The following is a 12,295-nucleotide window of genomic DNA, read 5'->3' as shown; positions in this document are numbered from 1 at the left end:
ACATAACAGGTGAAAAAATGTTCCAGGAGAGTTTAATGTTGGTTATTTATTTTAGACTTGTTAGTTTTGGGTTTGGGTTTGGGTTTTCGGTTTGTTTTGTTTTGATTCTACACCTGCCAGTTATCAGATTTATGTTAATTGTAGAACAATGTTTTCTCCCCCCACATCCCACGACAGTAGGATAAAGATGAAAATGCCTTGCTAAAGAAAACAGGATGGTTGTATTGTTAAATAACATTACTAATATTGATTTATATTCACATGCCAGTAGAAAAAATGTTCTTGAAGACTTCTTAATGTTGAGTATTTTAGAATTGTTTTGGCCTTGTTTGGGGGTCACGAGTGTTAGTGCTTAGGGCTTACTCCCATCTCTGTGCTCAGGGATCACTCCTCACAGATGTGGACAAACATAGTGTGTGCTAGGGATCAAACCTTGATTGGATGTGTGCAAGACAAGCACACACAACACTAGCAATAATATCTCTGTGCCTCATTTTAAACTTTTAGAAAACTTTTAATATATTTATTTTTTAATGTGACTAGAAAATTAAGGACATTCCTTACATCATCATCTAGAAATTTTAAGACAAGGCATTTACTTGCCTTTGGAGAGGAGAGCTTACTTATTAAGTCCTCTATAATGATTAAGATCAAATTGAACTGAGGGTGGAAACAAGAAGAAAGAGACAGGAGGTAACCTGGGTAGGGGGCAGAAGCCTCCAGCATATTAGTGCCGTAAAGGTGTGATCCAGGTATATATCTAAATCACAGAGCCAAAAAGCACTGTAAATATGAGATCCACACTGCACCAACCAAACTTAAAAGTGTGCCTACCAAGAAGGCAGGCTAGAGAGTATAAACGAATCTGGGGACGCTAGTGGAGGGAAGTTAAAACTGTGGTGGGGTTCATGTTGGAATATGGTACGTTTGAAAGTCAACTAGGAATAACAACCAGGAGTTACTTCAAAATTTCATAGGCCTGTCAGCCCAGTAGGATCACAACAAATCTGATTGGAAAGTTGCATAGAAGACCACCAAGCTCAGTGAATCTAAATAGTAACACAGAAGCCTCAACAAGCACTACATGGCACAGTAGATCCTCAGGCAATGACTTTCGTAACATCGTTGTGACATATAACAGTTATCACAGATGGACTCATGGATCTAAGTTCTGATAATACCATTTGTCTTTGTGTTGTAAGAAACAATATGAAGTAATATTGACGCTCACCATGGGGTAAACAGGGATAGAGATGAGAAATGGGGAGAGAAGGGCACACTAGTAGTGGGATGCTGTTGAAACACCTAGTGCCTGAAATAACACTTTATTTAAATAAAAAACATTTATTTTAATATTTTGAAATAAATATTATAAACAATATGGTAAGTCATGGTGTTACAATAAAGGTGTTGAAACTGATGCTTGTATGATGTACAGTTTGATGACCAGATGTTGGAATATAGCTCTAAATAAGTTAGGCCTGACTTTGGTTCGTCCTTGCTCCCCTTGCCCCAAGGAGCTTAGGTTTATCAGTCACGCCCATCAAAGTGCTCCCGAGTCACTCCCATTCCTTTGTTTGTCTGTAACCATTTCTACCAGTTTATCTGCTCTTCCTCTAATCAAACTCTTAATTTGTAAGGTCAGACCTTGCTAGGACAGTGTAAGTTAATATTGTCTTTAAGTTAATATTGTCTTTCTCCTCTCTTATGTCTTTTGAATAGTTTACCTTAAAACAATATCCTTTTTGTATGGACAAAGAAAGACATATATTAATATGGTTTGGTAACATGGGATTTAATTGGCCTCAAATATTATTCCCTCCCGGGCATCTGCTTTCTCCACTTCAGCTTCAGTTGCCCTCAGTTCCTAGCACCCCAAAAGCAGGGTCCCGACGAGGGACGGGAAGGATTCAGGGCAAGCGGTGAGTTATGTGCTACCCTGGCATCGAGATGGGCCTGGCCAAAGCGCCTAATGCTTAACTATATGTTAAGAGCTTGGTCATGGGCTGTCATGTCATGATCCAAAAGCAACGAGGAGACTAGGCCATGCTAGGGCTAGGAAAGACTAATCTGGCCTGAGTGCTGTAGTCTGAGATCGAGGTGACCCCTGGAGAGCAATTCTATAAGCTTAATGCATCTCTTGCTATGTCCTTACAAAATGATTTATAATATGAATACTTATATGTTACTCGGACAAAGAAAGGAGAAACACACCCGTGGAATTCCTCTCTTGGGCGGATGTCCCACTGAGAGAGATTCTGTCTTAGTGAAAGCATTCCCCTAAGGGACAGAACTTTACCCCCTATGGATTGTAACCACACCTTTGTATAAGCCCCAGCCTGCTGGGGGATGCAGGATATTTAAGGGAGCTGTGTGAGGGGGAAAGGGGAGAGTTCCAGAGGAGAGTGTATAGAGGGAAGATTGGAATAAACTGCAAGTGAGACCAACCATCTTTGCTCCGTTCCTTCCTTCGCCTGCCACATCATCGTCATCAGCCTCCCCGGGGTGGGGGAAGAGGCCGGAGACTACCGAACTCGGGTGGCCGGAGAGACAGCGCTGCTGCCTTAGGCCCTGTGCCTGGCTCGGTGCGGTGAGGTGCTCTTTCCCTCGCCCACGCTTTTCTTTTTATTTTTGTGATTTTTACACAACCAGAGATCTAAAGTAGGATGTTTGTGATCAGAATTTTTGCTATGGATCTCTCAGTAAATGTGGACAGATATTTTCATGGTAAGCAATAAGCTTTTCATTTTTGAAAAGCCAACCTTCCAATCCGGGCACTGAGCTTTTGTGCTACTAGTATTAGTACTGCATCACTGAATACTGTGCTACTAGTACTCAAACAAAGATATGCATGTTAGACATATTTGGTTCCAGATCAAAACTATAGTGTGCATACCATAATGCTTTTACAGTGTCTTTCAAGCAAAGACTCTGGCCTTCTAAATCTTCCAGAATTTGTCATGCCCTCACCTTGTAGGCAAAAACTCGGATGATGTGGATGGGCTTTTCAGCTAACTTCCTGTTTTCTGGAAACAGCAAGACCGGTATCACTCACTTTCAGTAATCTCTAGTCCTCATTAATGTACCTCAGCTACCAGTTTCTCTTCTGAGATCTCCCTGAGGCCAATTAGGCAAGATGAAGAACACAGTGAAGATAGAATAATGTGGGAACAGAGGAAGAAGACATAATTCAGAGTCAAAGAGAAAAATAATAGACCAAAGTAAAGAGCACAGGGAATCTCCAATAGCATGGCTTAAAAAAAGAGAAAACACAAAGCTCAAGGCATCTTAGGACAATTAGATGGATTTCACACAATACTTTTGAAACTTTCCAAGTGACCACATACTGAGTAACCCTCTATCCCAAAGGAGTCCCTTTTTGTCTGTGAACTCTAAGCAACTGGGAACAGAAGTGAGAGAGAAGGTAGAATCAGAAGGCAAACAAAAGGTACTAACACCATGTTGGGAAAAAGTATTTCATAAGTACTGTATTTTTCTAAGGATTAAAGGAGTTTACTTAAACTCTGTAAGTGCTTAATACACATAATCTAATTTTTTACACTAAACTGGAGCCAACAGAAAACATTTTTTTTTAAATATACATGAATGACCAGTGTAAAGGCAAGAGGCGTAGGGGTACTGCTCAGAGCAAGGTGGGAGTTTAGACCATCCTGATCAAAGGGTACTCCATGTAGGGTGAGGACAGTGAGGGAATGGGGAGGCTGAAAATATCAGACCTGGCAGGATGATGGCTCCAGGGTAGACGTAGCCAGGCACCAGACCATAAATCTTCTAGATTAACTTGCTGTGTAGTTTCTGCAGACCAATGGCAAAGTCGGTATATAGACTCTATGGCTTGGTACCCACATGGGCCAGGCTTAAATTGGCCTTGCAGTCATTGATGTTGAGATTAGGGTCCTTGTAAGTCCTCTCAGCAGCTGTCTTGTCAGTCACAGGCACAAGGCCATAGCTGGGAACCTGCTCATCTGGCAGTCAGTGATGACCTCAGCCTCCTTGAGGTCCATAAAGCCCTCAGAGTACTTCCTGAGTGAGACATGGTAGTGTGGTACACTGGGGATGGGTGTGGTGTTGGGATTATATTCAGGAGAAATTATTTATTAATAGTGATTAAGAAATCAAAAATATATTGCATTAAATTTTATTTTGTACACAAATCTCATTATGGTAATATTCATGTCTTACTTGTCATTAATAAAACTTTAAAAAGATTCCATGTTAATATATTTTGGAGTTTACATGAAATAGGTAAGGCGTACGCATGTAAAATTTTTTTTCTCCCCTACACTTTATTTAAACACTGCGGTTTACAAAGTTGTTCCTAATCATCTGTTACAGGCATTCAATATTCCAACACCAAACCCACCATTATTGTCTCTAATTTTCCCAAGCACCCCTTAAGCCTGCCCCTAATAGCAGGCCCACAATAATTTATTTTATATTGCTTGATACTAATAAATTGCTAATTGAATGATCAAAAAATCATTTCCTTAGCAGAAAATTAGTGTAAATGGTTGTGATTTACCATGGAGACATTACATTCTTGTCTGAGTGATTACTAAAGTGTTGTTGCAAGTCGGGCCTTCTATGTTAATGTTAATGTTTTTAGTAGTCGAAATTGGTCGGCTTCTATGTGACATCCCATCCAATCTGGTGTGCTATTACTGCATTATCAGTATTGTAGAGTTTGGAGATGGCATGCAGGCACATTTGCTCCAGAAAATCCAGAATTTTTAACTGAGCAGTACAGTTGGCATTAAACTTTTAACCAGGCAGTGGCTTTGGCATATGAATGTGACTGTGGGGGTCTTTTGAAAGTACAGGAAAGTGTTTCAACAGAAAGATTTAACTATTCCCTTCTAAAACATGGCCTCAAAATTTGCTCAAACCAGAATGACAGTACAGCTGGCAGGGCACTGGCGCTAGCCTTGCTCTCAGCTGACCTGGGTTCACTCTTCAACATCCTGGAGCACCACCAGGAGTGATGCCAGGTGTGGCCCAACACTCCCCCCCCAAAAAAAAAAATTTGCCAAAACCAAAAGGGCAAAACAACGTTTCAAGATTCTTCCTGGTGGAATAGAATCAGAGTAGACTGATTTTTTTCTAGAGGGTTATCTCCACCCCAGATTATTTCCAATGAGTTAGCTGCAATGTCTACTCTTAGTGTAGAAAGAGGCTGTTCTTTCTTTGGAAAGGTTCAAGTTGTCACAGGCTTTTGAACACAGGGGTTAATAGATAACAGAAAAACTAAAATGTAACCAAATTATTTGGAAGCTCATTCAGTAACAATCTATGGTAATATTTTATACAATACTCTTCTGACTGAAAAAGGGAATAAAAGTAGGGAAGAAGTGAGAGGAATATCAGTGTCATAGACATGTATATCTCTTCCTATTCAAGATTTTATACATTCATAACTTTCCAAAGAAAAACTGGATAAACTCAGTCTTTTTTCTTCCTTTATTTCTTCCTTCTTTTCTTTCTTTCTTTCTTTCTTTCTTTCTTTCTTTCTTTCTTTCTTTCTTTCTTTCTTTCTTTCTTTCTTCCTTCCTTCCTACATTCCTTCCTTCCTTCCTCCTTCCTTCCTTCCATCCTTCTTTCTTTCTCTCTCTCTTTCTTTTTCTTTCTTTCTTTCTTTCTTCCTTTCTTCCTTTCTTTCTTTCTTTCTTTCTTTCTTCCTTTCTTTCTTTCTTTCTTTCTTTCTCTCTCTTTCTTCCTTTTTTCCTTCCTTCCTTCCTTCTTTCCTTCCTTCCTTTCTTTCTTTCTTTCTTTCTTTCTTTCTTTCTTTCTTTCTTTCTTTCTTTCTTTCTTTCTTTCTTTCTTTCTTCTTTCTCTATTCTTTCTTTCTTTCTTTCCTTCTTTCTTTCCTTCTTTCTTCCTTTCCTACCTTTCTTCCTTTCCTATCTTTCTTTCTTTCTTTCTTTCCTTCTTTCTTTCTTCCTTTCCTACCTTCCTTTCCTACCTTCCTTCCTACCTTCCTTCCTACCTTTTTTTCCTCTTTCTTTCTTTCTTTCTTTCTTTCTTTCTTTCTTTCTTTCTTTCTTTCTTTCTTTCTTTCTTTCTTTCCTTCTTTCTTTCTTTCCTATCTTTCTTTCTTTCTCTTTCTCTCATTCATTCTCTCTTTCTCTTTCTCTCTCTCTTCCTTCCTTCCTTCCTTCCTTCCTTCCTTCCTTCCTTCCTTCCTTCCTTCCTTCCTTCCTTCTTTCCTTCCTTCCTTCCTTGCTTGCTTTCTTGCTTGCTTTCTTGCTTTCTTGCTTGCTTTCTTGTTTTTTCAAATTTCAAAAATAAATCTGCAGGACAATTCCTGAATGGGGATAAACAGTTAGTTAACCAAATCTCCAGCATTGTTTGTATTCGCAACCAGAGCAAAGCAGAGATGTTACAGTGCCCTCTGCTGGTCAAGTGTAGTCATTTTTGACAAACTTTCCGTAGTCACTATTAAGTGTGAACAGTTGACAATCAGGACCCATAATAGGTTCATCCTTCAAATTTTAAATGACATAAAACATACATACAATTGCATTTATTTATCCAATTAAAAATAATAATATTTCTACCAAAGCATACAAAATTTCTTATTGCTTCAAGCCATCTTTAGAATTTTTACTCTGGCACTCAGAAAATCTATTTGAGGCATATATTGTTTCTAATTCTTATTTTAAACACCATCTATTTTACATACACTGCTAATGTATGGTTTTGTGCATAAACTATTTCATTACCACACCCTCCACCAGAGTGTCCTCTTCCCTCCACCATTGTTTCAGCACCTGGACCCTTCCCAGACCTAGAAACCTGTGGTCAACTTCCTATAGATACCCAATTCTCAGGTTCTGTGGCCTTTGGTTACTCATTATTCCCCTACTTCCCACTTAGGACAGAGAGAGAGAAAGAAAGAGAGAGAGAGAGAGTGAGAGAGAGAGAGAGAGAAAGAGAGAGAGAGCATTCTTTGTCCCTCTCCTTCTGACTAACTTTATTCAACATGCTACTTTCCAGATTCAACCAAATGGCAGCAAATTCCATGATTTTGTCTTTTCTAGGAGCCATCAATGTGCATATGCCATCATTTCTTTATCCAGTCATTGTTCTTGGAACCTTGAGTTGTTTTTAAGAGATACATTCTTTAATGAAAAATAATTCTAGATCACTGTCATCCCATTGTTCATCGATTTGTTCGAGCGGGCACCAGTAACATCTCTCATTGAGAGACTTATTGTTACTGTTTGTTACTGTTTTTGGCATATCCAATACACACGGGTAGCTTGCCAGGCTCTGCCATGTATTATAATAATATTATAATAATATTCCACTGCTTTGGAATGATAGCCAAATTAGGTAGGCCTGACTGTAAAGGGCTCATGGGTTCCATACAATTATTGACTTTTCTCAAATCATTTAACATCCTCCATTTACCACTCTTTTTCTTAATAACAAATACAGTGAAATTCCAAGGGCTAGAGCTTGGAATGATATCCCAAATCAAGCTGTTCTGTAATCAACTCATGTAGAGCTTCAAGTTTTTCTTTTGTCAAGGGACACTGCTCAACCCAAACAGACTGAACCTGTTTCCAGACTTTTGGGAGAGCTGTTTCTCGAGCAGCGGCCCCATTTGGAAAGGTGGCTCTCGGGGCGCCATTTTCTCCTTAATATATTTCACACAAAGTTGTTTCAACAAATCCTGTCCCCATAGGGTAATGCCTATTGGAGCAACGTATGGGTGAATTTCTGCCTTCTCTCCATCAGGATCAGTACAGTGAAGGGGTCGCACACTCTGCTGTACATCAGTGATCACACCCAAACCAGAAAAAGTAAGGTCCACACGGTGCTTTTCTCAAATCATAGGCCATTGATGAGAGGCAACAATAGTAACATCAGCACCTGAATCCACCAAATCTTCCAGTTTTATTCCACCCTCAAAGGTCATTACTAAAGCAGCTTTATCATCAGTTATCATTCTTGCCCAGACTATTTCTGCGTTAGTACTTCCGAAATCACCTTCTCTCCTCATGCCTGTACTTTTCCCAGATACACATGGAAGCAAAAGCAGCTGAGCAATGCGCTCCCCTTTAAGTATCCTGAAGTCTGCTTGAACGGTGACTATGGACCAGATTTCACCAACAAAATCACTGTCCAGTTAGTCCCATCGTCACATTGAAACAACGCACGGTCATGCTGCTTCTCCCTAGGACTAACCCGGCTGTCCCTTTTGGAAGGGGACCATAAACATTAGTCAGGATTTTATATATTTTGTTAGGAGTCAAAAACAAATCCTGTAAATCCTGGAATATCAGCGGCTACACTTCACTCTGTTGCTCTTACAAGGTCAGTATTAGATAATTTTTTGTCGATGGTCTTAAGTTTGTCATCTTTATTCCTCCCAGCTCTGAGATTTTAACAGCCTCTCCTTACTCGTCATTCCCAATGATTACAGGTTCTTTCAGGGTCAGGGGAATGAGACCTATCGTTACTGTTTTTGGCACATCAAATATGCCACAGGTAGCTTGCCAGGCTGTGCCCGTGCAGGCGGGATACTCTCGGTAGCTTGCCAGGCTCTCCGAGAGGTATATGTGTGTATGTATATATTACATATATTACTCTCTATGACTTGTTGCCTACTGTCTGAACTCCATCAAATATGTCATGGTAATTATAGAAAATGGGTAGGAAGTGTTTATAATGTGTCCGGAAAGCGGCTTGGAGCGTGGCGGAGGTTGGGTAGTGGAGGTCGTTTGCTGGGTTCCTTGGGGCAGGGAGGACTCTCACCCGCCCTCCTCTGGGGTACCCTGAATTAAAAAAGCCTGGCAGGGAGTCCCAAACCTGGGTTTAATGTCAGGATATTCAACCTTAATATATTATGTCTGGCATGGAAGGTGGTAGGAGGCAGCCCCTGAAGCAGCCCAAGAAGCAGGCCAGGAGATGGACATGGAAGATGAGGCATCCCAACAGAGAGGGGAGGAGAAACTCTAAACCAAGGCCCAGGGGAAGGGCCCCTTGGCTACTTTAAATGTACAATGATTTACAATTCTTTTAATAACTCTTCATCAATGTTAGCAACCACACCAATGTCTCAAGGCTCCCTCCATAACCCTATTCCATCTCCTTAGTAAACTCTTATTTTTTTTCTTTTTGGGTCATACCTGGTAATGCAGACCCAGGGGTTACTCCTGGGTCTGCACTCAGGAATTACTCCTGCAGGTGCTCAGGAGACCATATGATTCCCAGCATATGGGATGCTGGGAATCAAACCCGGGTTGGCCACGTGCAAGGCAAACGCCCATCCCACTGTGCTGTCATTCAAGGCCCAGTAAACTCATTTTTAAAAATTTAAATATTATGCCATTGCACTCTGAAGAAGCCCAGGTTCTCTCCAGAATCAATCTTCTCTCTGTGTCTCTGTCTCGGCCTGTCTGTCTTTCCACATATCCTAATTTTTTTTCAAATAAAAACAATTTTGATGGGCTGGAGTGATAGCACAGCCGATAGGGCATTTGCCTTGCACGCAGCTGACCCGGGATCGATTCCCAGCATCCTATATGGTCCCCTGAGCACCGCCAGGGGTGATTCCTGAGTGCAGATCCAGGAGTAACCCCTGTGCATCTCCAGGAGTGACCCAAAAAGCAAAAAAAAAAAAATTGTTTCACAAAAAAGTTTTTTAAATAAACAAAATAGAATCTAGTATAGTCTCCAAGACCCTTGACCTTAGGTAACTTCCTGTCCTGCATATCACCAGCAGACTCTCCTCCTCACTTCTTCATTCTTAGAAGTCTCAGTCCTGTATTCCAGAGCTAAAGGTCAAAGATGGTAAACTCTTTTTCAGGTTCCCCTAGTGAGAAGGAGTTGATAAAGCTCTTTTCAAGAAAATTCATAGGCCTTTGTTCTCAGCAATTCCAACCAGGATCATGTGAGCAAATTAAAAACAAATTTGGAGAGTCAAGGGCAGACAATTGAAGAAGCCAGAATTGTAAATGTAGTCCAGTTTACAGGTCTAAAACAAAACCTCGGGGGCTGGAGTCATAGCACAGCAAGTAGGGCGTTTGCTTTGCATGCAGCCAATCCGGGTTTGATTCCCAGCATTCCATATGGTCCCCCAGCACCGTCAGGAGTAATTCCTGAGTGTAGAGCCAGGAGTAACCCCTGTGCATCGCTGGGTGTGACGCGAAAAGCAAAAATAAATAAATAAATTTTAAAAATAAATAAATAAAACAAAACCTCAAAGACAATAGAATTTTAATCTTCTATCTACAAAGGAGCAAACATTTATTCTTCTTTAAAATTTATTGCACTTCTGTTAAATACAAACACAGCAAATTAATTTGTTTGGCAAAGTGTGGCTGCATCCAATAAAACTGTCATATTGTTTGCATAGGTCCAACAATGTTCATCATAGAAGTAAATCTGTTTTGTTGCTCATAATCAATTATTACACAAAACAAGAAGAATGGGATTTTATGGCCATTATTAAAAGAATACCCACTGTTTCAAAAATTCTGGACATTGAAAAAAATTTTAATTGTCTTTCCCATTAACAAAAGTATGTTTAGCCACACTTGAGTAAATGATAATAGTTTAAGCGAAAAGATTTGAAGACCAAGCTTGATTTTTTATTTTATTATAAAGTTTGTAAAGGCTGGATTTTTGAGTATTTGTCAATGTCCTTCCTGTATTTTTTTTCTGATGAGGCTGCCCCAGTGTCCTTCCTGATGGCTCATCCCTAGCTCTAGTCCTGCATGTGGGCTTAACATTGACTTAACGTAGCCAGGTAAGACTAGCCTATTGACACAAAGGGCTCTAGGTTCACTTTTTCCATCCTTTAATGTCCTTTGAACATCCCCCATTGTGTTTTTTGCTTCACTTTAAGCTATTGACAGTAGTAATCCTCACCTCTATAAACATTTCCTTTCTTCCTCCTTCCTTATGCTTGTCTCCCCTAAATCATGATGTTTCCTTGAGGGAGTAATTTCTATAGTGAATAGGTATCTTTGTCACTCACAGCTCAACTACCTCCAGGTAGTCTCATCAGGATGGAAGCTCCTTGCACCAAACGCTTCATTCAAGAGTCCGAGAGCGTCATCATTTCGTTTTACTTTAATTTTTATTTCTTCTTTTCTTTGATTATTTTTTGTAGATTTGAACTATATTCTCCCTTGTTTAAATCAATTTGTTTACAGTGACAGAAAAATGTATCTAATACAGCTCTTGAGGCTTTAGAAATTGCCTGCACACTGAACTCTGTAAAGTTCAGAAAGAAATAATCTTATAAGAAATAGTTTTGGTGTGATTTGTAGTGTAACAATCACAAGTGATATATTGCACACTGATAATTTAGGATATAAAAGTTTTCCAAACTTTAGAAAGTTACTATGTTATCTGACCTCAATTAGAGTCATAGTCAAAGTCCAATCAACGAACACATTAAAATTTTGTAACGAGGCGCTCTCTGCCCAGACGAGACCATGAGCGACCAAACAGACCAAACACGAACTGCTCCTCCACTCCTAAAAGACCATGATCCCGGAGGCCCACTAACTACCCAGCGGCTTCTTGCAGAAGTGCCTCTAGACTGTGAACTAAGCTATGGCCCCATGCCCCCCCAGGAGGGGAAAGGTTTTTCTCTCTCCGCCTTTCCTTTCGGCAGCATTGTGGAGACCGCCATCTTATAGAGCCCACTAACCGGAGGTACGAGCTTGCAGCGACGCGACTTCTGGCAGAAAATTCTCTGGACTTAATCACTAAAATACCAGAAATCTAAAACCTCATATGCTCTTCATTCTCAGCAATGGAAAACAAATTATCAAATGATGCCTTTTCAACAGGTTTGATTGTTGGGGGAAAATTCCAAATAATAATAGTCAGTATTCTGTTGAAATATTGAATGCAATCAAAGTAAAGAGAGATAGAGTGAAAATCATCAGCCACACAGGCAAGGGTGGTTGGGATGGGAGGTACACTGTGGTTCTCGGTGGTGGAACATGTGCACTGGTGAAGGGATTGGTGTTTGATCATTGTGTGACTTAAATATGACACACTTAAGCACGACACATTAAATATGATACAAGAAGTTATATATGACACATGTTGTATATACATATAACTATAAATTTTAAGTGTTATTAGAGATATACATGTTACTGTGGTTTTTATATGAAACTTTTAAATGAGATATAATGAAACTTAGTGTGTGTTATCTAGTACTTTTATTTTAATAACAATCATATTTCAGCTTTAATCCCTTAATGTCTAAAATTACATACGTTTTATACATGCACATATATTACAT

Source organism: Sorex araneus, chromosome 4 (genome assembly GCF_027595985.1).
Source record: "Sorex araneus isolate mSorAra2 chromosome 4, mSorAra2.pri, whole genome shotgun sequence".
NCBI classification, from domain to species: Eukaryota; Metazoa; Chordata; class Mammalia; order Eulipotyphla; family Soricidae; genus Sorex; species Sorex araneus.
This window is presented reverse-complemented; position numbering follows the sequence as displayed.